This window comes from Vidua macroura, chromosome 2, assembly GCF_024509145.1.
Source record: "Vidua macroura isolate BioBank_ID:100142 chromosome 2, ASM2450914v1, whole genome shotgun sequence".
NCBI lineage: Eukaryota > Metazoa > Chordata > Aves > Passeriformes > Viduidae > Vidua > Vidua macroura.
The window spans coordinates 89,623,605-89,630,253 of NC_071572.1; positions in this window are offsets into that span (position 1 = coordinate 89,623,605).

Consider the following 6,649-nt stretch of genomic DNA (forward strand, 5'->3'; position numbering starts at 1 on the left):
CAGAGGGTGCTCAGGCACGTGTATGACTCTTGGGCGTGACCTGTTGAGGCCAGCAGTTAGACTTCAATGATCCTTGTGTGTCCCTTCCAATTCAGGATATTCGGATGATTCTGTGATACTGTTCTTGCCAGGATAGTGGAGAAGGCTGCTCCTGCCACCACTACTCCAGCAGAGAGCCCACAGCAAAGCTGGAATCCCCTGTCATGATATACCTGAGTCCATAGACTGCTTCAAGGGCTAGGAGATGATGCTGCACACATTTATGGATGGTGCACTGGGATTAGTCACACAGGTCTTTTAAACTGAGAACATGCTGACCCCCATTCTAGCATTGAATCAGAGGAAATCCTCTGAGTTTTTGCAGGATAAAAATTTACAGGATGGTGAGGATATCGTAAAATAAACTGAACCCCTGACAGTTCATGCTTAGTATAAGCAGTCATGAAGCTTAAGTCTCCACTTGATGTCTAGAAGATGAACACCCCCTTTTCTCACTTCTCCACTCAAATACAACTGTGTCTAAAGACCTTTAAATCCTATCACATTATTCAAATGATCATAAAATTGGAGTTAGAGATTGTATTATTTTTCAGGGAACTAGAATGGTGTAAAAATCTGTTGTTATATCACATAGATAATGAAGTAAGCAAAGACTTATCTTTGCTATGATCTGCATTTGTTAGAGGGACATCTTATGCTGAAGATCTCTGGACAAAGAATAAAGGAAATATAGGTGTTACCACTGTGGGAACCTAGGACAGGCCAGCAAACCAAAAGTTGTAACTAATTGTGGTCATGTAGACAAGTGGTTAAGAGCCACTATTTGATAATAAAGTAGATTATTAATTATGCTTGTTATTTGTTGGGAAAATAACACAATGGGACACAAACTGTCCAGGCTGTGAAAAATTTTTCATGCAGCAGGAGAAAGCGCCTTAAAGGAATCTTCTACATTATACTTTTAACCAACTGAGGAACTGGTTGAAAATGTGAAGTTAGGGGGACACCTAGGAAGGAGGGAATACAAAATAAGAAATCCAGATTTTTTGGAAGTTAAAGCAGTCAGAAACTGGGGGCAAGATACCTCAATAATGTATGTACAGAAATGTGAACTGTTTTGTTGTGTAGGAGAGACAATAAATGTACAGAGATCAACCTGGTTAAACAATGAATTCTTAAACAACAAGGAAACACAGAGAAAGTGCAAAACAGGTCAAATTATCAAAGAAGAAATAAATATATATATAGCATAAATATAAAGGTACAAAAATCAGAAAGGCCAAAGCCCACAAAAAATATTTTAATACATTTGCAATACGATGCTAAGAAAATAATTAGCCCACTGATCAATACACAAGGAAGTTGTTAACAGACCTGATAGTTTTATGCCTTTTCTTTTGCATCAGCTTTTACCATCAAGGTCAGTTGCAAGCAGATGGTAGCACAAGACCCATAGCTAAAGGATTAAGTATTCAGCCAAGAATAAGCACGAGCAGACTAGAAAATACTTTGAAATTGAACCCTTAAACTGTTTGAACTCCAGAAACCTCTGTCTAGGATATGAGTGAAGTAGTTAGTAGCTAGCTTTGACAAATTCTAAAAAGTATCAAGAGATTAGAAATGGGAAAGCATTTAAAATGGGGAAAGATAAATCACAAAATGATAAACCAATCAGTCTTTTCCTGTAAAAATGCTGGAACAAACGACTTGTGAGAATCAGAAAGAACAGAAGTTATAGCCAGCATAAAACAAATCATAGCAAGCTAGTTTAATTGTTCTCTGTATCAGATTAATTGGTTTTACAGATGAAGAACTGGTTGATGTTTTGTATACTGACTTAAGTAATGGGTTTGATATTCCTGTATGTTAAAGACTAATAAATAACCTGGAGAAAGATGCCCTGGATGAAACTACTGTAATGCAAAACTGTACTAATAGAGACTTTATTGACTGTTTGGACAGCATATTAACTGGAGTCCTGCAAGGTCAGTGCTCAGTATGATTCCCTGTTTCAAAAGGTATTTGAGTAATTAAATAGAAATTCAACTTTGCACAAAAATGGGAGAGATTTTAGCTGTGTTTAGTCAGAATTAGCATTCAAAAAATTAAATCAGAGAAATCATCTGAAGGGAAAAAAACAGGGAAAAGATGCTACCTTCAGGCAAAAATAATAAAATATAGGATGGAGAACAATAAAGTGCTTAGGTGACTGTTCTGCTAAGAAGGATGTGGGACTCCTGGTGTATTGCCAACATACAGTGGTGTTACAAACACCCCAGCAATAGTGGAGTGGATGCACAGTAATACAGTCTACTTGACACAGGAAATAGACACATATATATGACTCTGAAGACTCATCTAATGCAATGTCATGTTCAATTTAAGGCTCTGAACAAAGTCATCTATTAACTAGCACAAGTCCAGAAAAAACCAAAAGAATGACAAGGGTTGTAGAAAGTAAGGACTGGAAGAAATTAGGTATATAGTGCGTTTATATTTGTTCTGAAAAAGCAATAAGTATTCAAATTGGATGTTAGAAAAAACTTTTGAATGTTTCAGGTGTTAAAGTGTTGGAATAAAACTCATGAGTCTGTAGAGGTTGTTTAAAACCAAGCTAACTAAAATTTTAAAGAGCAATTTGGGGATGATAAAGATAGAATTTATTTTGCTTTGGGCCAAAGCAATGGGCTACATGACGTTGAGAGATCTCTTTCAGCCTTAAGATTCCATGTCTTCTTCCCAACCTAATTAGTTCTATGAGATTTCAGCTTAGTGAAGCAGAGGATGGGATCACTCTCTGTCCTAATTACTCCACCTTTCCAAATGCTTCCATAATATCCTTTGTTTTTTTGTTTTGGTTTGGTTGTTTGTTTTGTAGGAGTTTTGTTTGTTTGTTTGTTTTGTTGGGGTTGTTATTGTTTGTTTGTTTTGGTTTTTGTGGTTTTTTTGTTTGTTTGTTTTTTTTGTAACATGAAAGCTCTGATGTTTTTAGCTGTAACTATTCAGTCATAATATTTATTTTCAGTATCCTTCTGCACATTAAGGATTAGAACATCCCGGTGAGGTCTTAAATTAAGTCCTACAAAGGGTAGTGCCAGAGTGCCTTTCTACAGACAGAAGATTATTGTGCTGGTAACTAGCTTGAGCTAGCTAGCTTAATACCATGCAGGAATGGAGCACAGATTGCTTTCTTAAACAGCTGAATGAATCGTTTCACTAATCCATTTATGGCAGAAGGGTAAGAGGCTGATGTGTCACTTTGATACCATTTCCTCAAAAAGCAGCTGGAACTATTCATATGTGAACTGAGCCACTGCAACTTGTCTGTTCAGGGAATTACTCTTTGTGGGCCTTATTACTTTCACAATTTACAGTTCATTGCATAGAATACTTAAAGTTTATTTTAGACCTTTTGCACCTAAAGACACAGCACAGTAGTTGAAATGGAATTAATTATTCATTCTCTGATCAGTATCTGGAAAGTGCCAGAATATTTGTCTGAAGTTCTAAACAGAGCTGGTATGGCACATTGTCACATGCTGACCCCTTCTGATCACTCAGTGTGCACAGACTGCTGCAGAGTAATTACCCATTCCCAAAGGTGCCAGACAGTTCTTGCTGATGTAATTCTCCTTGACTTTATCATTTCTATTTGCAGAAGATAATACACTACTTCTGTAATGACTGTCATTTTTACTACTCACAGTGGAAAGTTTGCTAGGAATAACTGTTTTGGTACTTTACACTTTCTTTTGTATATTCTAAACTGTAATTTTAAGCAAATAAAGATGGAGTAATTGGTTCACTTCCACTTAAGCAAGTCATTTTTCTCAAGCCGGCACTATTACACTTCTGATTTCATGTTGCATCTCTTTGTTTCCACAGGATTCACAGGATTCCGTTTGGCCCATGCACAACAGATGAGCCACTTCTAGTTGTGTATCTTGATAATCTCGCCTGCCATCGCTGATAAAAATGTGAGAAGTCCACTACTCTGCTGGTCATTACTTTTTATCTCTCTATCATCAAATCTTTGAAAACATTTGTTTCTCTAGTGGGACACTTGCCATTTCAGGTATCCCTTTTTTCAATTACAAAGAAGGGTGGAACCCTGTTGAACCCCTCCCAAGCTGCTCACCCACTCTCACATTCGCACCCCTGCTGAGGGGCACTCTTTCTGTCACGTGGTGGATAAAAGAGCTCATCTGGATGCAACTGTCGATCAACAAAGGAGCTGTCTCCAACAATGGAAATTAAAATCTGTAGATGTTACCTCTGGTGAAGTAAGTTGCTGTCCATACCCATACTGGTGACACTTTTCCAGTTCTCAGAACATCTTGTCCATGTACATATGGACTTGTTCTACACAGGTAAAGAGTTAAAATATTAAAGCGTTCAATATCGTCCTAAGATATTTAAAAATATTACTTTTCTTGTCTCTAGAGGAGGATGACAAGTTATGTGCAAATATGTACTATGATATTAAAGGATCATTTCAGATTATAAAAATGTAATGACAACCGAAAATTTTGGTCTGTTGAGATCAACTCACTTCTCTGCTGCTTAACGTGTCATTTGAATGCAGCTATTTTGACCCAGTGTTAGGCAATGGAGCTGCTCCAACGACTACAATTGCCAGAAACAAACTTTAGCAAATCATACTATATAGTCAAAATGTCTAAAAGCAGTTATGGAATTAACCTTTTAAGTGGTATTCACAGAATCATAAAATAGGTAAGGTTGAAAGGGACTGCAGTGGGTCATCTGATGCAAACTCTGTGCTCAGGCAGGGTCATCCTAGAGCACATAGCACAGGGTTTTTCTTGAATATCTGCAGTGAGGGAGACTCCACAACCACTCTGGGCAATCTGTTCCAGGGCTTGGCCACCTGCACAAAGTGTAGGTGAACTGTAAAAAAGTTCTTCCTCATATTCAAGTGGAAATATTGCCACAAGTCCACAGTAGAATTTCTACTTTGTTTGGTTTTAAACTCTTTACTCCGTTCCCTCTAAAATCACGCTCAGCTGCAAAGTACATTGTGGAGCTGAGAGGTGCTGTTGCTCACTTGTGCCACTGAGACATCCAAGTAACATTGTAGTGTTCCGGCTCACATCCTTTTGTATCCTCCAGTCAGATTGCTCTGGGAGTTACTTCCTGGGCTAACAGCCCTGTAGCTAATCACATCAAGTCCTGACAAGTGGACAAGTTAGAAGCTGATCCCAGAGCTTTGTCTCTGTTTTTGCAGGAGATCCACCCCATACATTTAATGAGCACTGTAATTCTTTGCTGCTCTTTGCATTTAAGTTGTAATCATGCTCCTGGCTTTTGTTCTTGAGCACTTACTGGTATTCTTGACATCTGCTTTCTGCTCCGGTATTGTTTCCCTGCCACTCCGTTAGTGGCACTTGTTTTTGACCAATTCACGCCGTCCTCTGCATGCACTAGAACTTCCTTTGGTTCTTTTTAGCTTTGTTAGTGGACATACACTTGACTGACTACTTAATGTGTTAAATCCTTTGACAGTTCTGTCTTCCTGAGTTCAGTGTCTTTACTTACAGTGAAAACCTGTGGGTTTTGCTGTGGCCTGTTTGCATGTTCTACTGCTTGTTAAGAAATAGTATGTAGAAATATTTTCAAATATTAAAATATATATATATATATATATATATATATATATATATATATATATATATATATATATTATTTTAAGTGTTTTAATTTACAAATTCTACATTCAGTATCCATTGACTTTGGCTAGACTCATCTTGGAATAAAGCTTGTCAACAGCTAGTAAAGAAAAGACATCGAGTATTTTAGGGAAAGAAGGTTAATCTCAAGACAGTATTATTAACCTTGCATATAAAATGAGTACTGTCCAAGCACTTAACTTTTATGTTTCTTTCTCTATAATGCAAAATACACTGGATTAACAATATTCCATTCCTGCATTTAAAAATCCTGTGCTATGCAGAAAATTTCATAGTGATTTTTTCAAAAAAGGTTAGCTAATTCCCTTTTTTCTCTGGAATATTTTTGTAAATTATGAACATGGTTGAATATTTCACAATCATTATTATCAAACAGTATGTAATTCCTTCATTTCATTGCAAAGAGTAATCATGGTTCCCTGGGCCACTGCTAAAGAAAACTGCTACAAGAAAACCACTACCTCAGCTGGTATATGACTGGGAATATTCAGTACATCAGCTTCTAAGTGACAATTGGAAAGTGAAAACACTAAAACAGGAAAATGCTGTAGTTTCTCTCTATTTTTTTACATGAATCACATGTAGTCTGAAATTTGAAAGTCATCAATGCCTGAGAAACACCTGCTTTAGAGTTTTTAGAACTGAAGGAATTGGGAGGGGTAGGAATTCTGTGAAGCTTCTGAACCCACCTCTGTATCAGTGAAAGAAAGAAAATTAAAGCACTTTGAAATTCCATTCCATACAGCAAGAAATGTTTATTACAAAAGTGCACACCTTACAATAAACAAATAAAGGTTTTGACATGAATTTCATTTCTGTTATACAAATTCCTGTTTACCTCTCTACTTCTAGCTCTAGTAAAATAGTTTCATTTTAATTCTGAAAGCATCACATTGGATTTATACGTTTACTGTGATTATGATATTCACAGCAGTGACAAA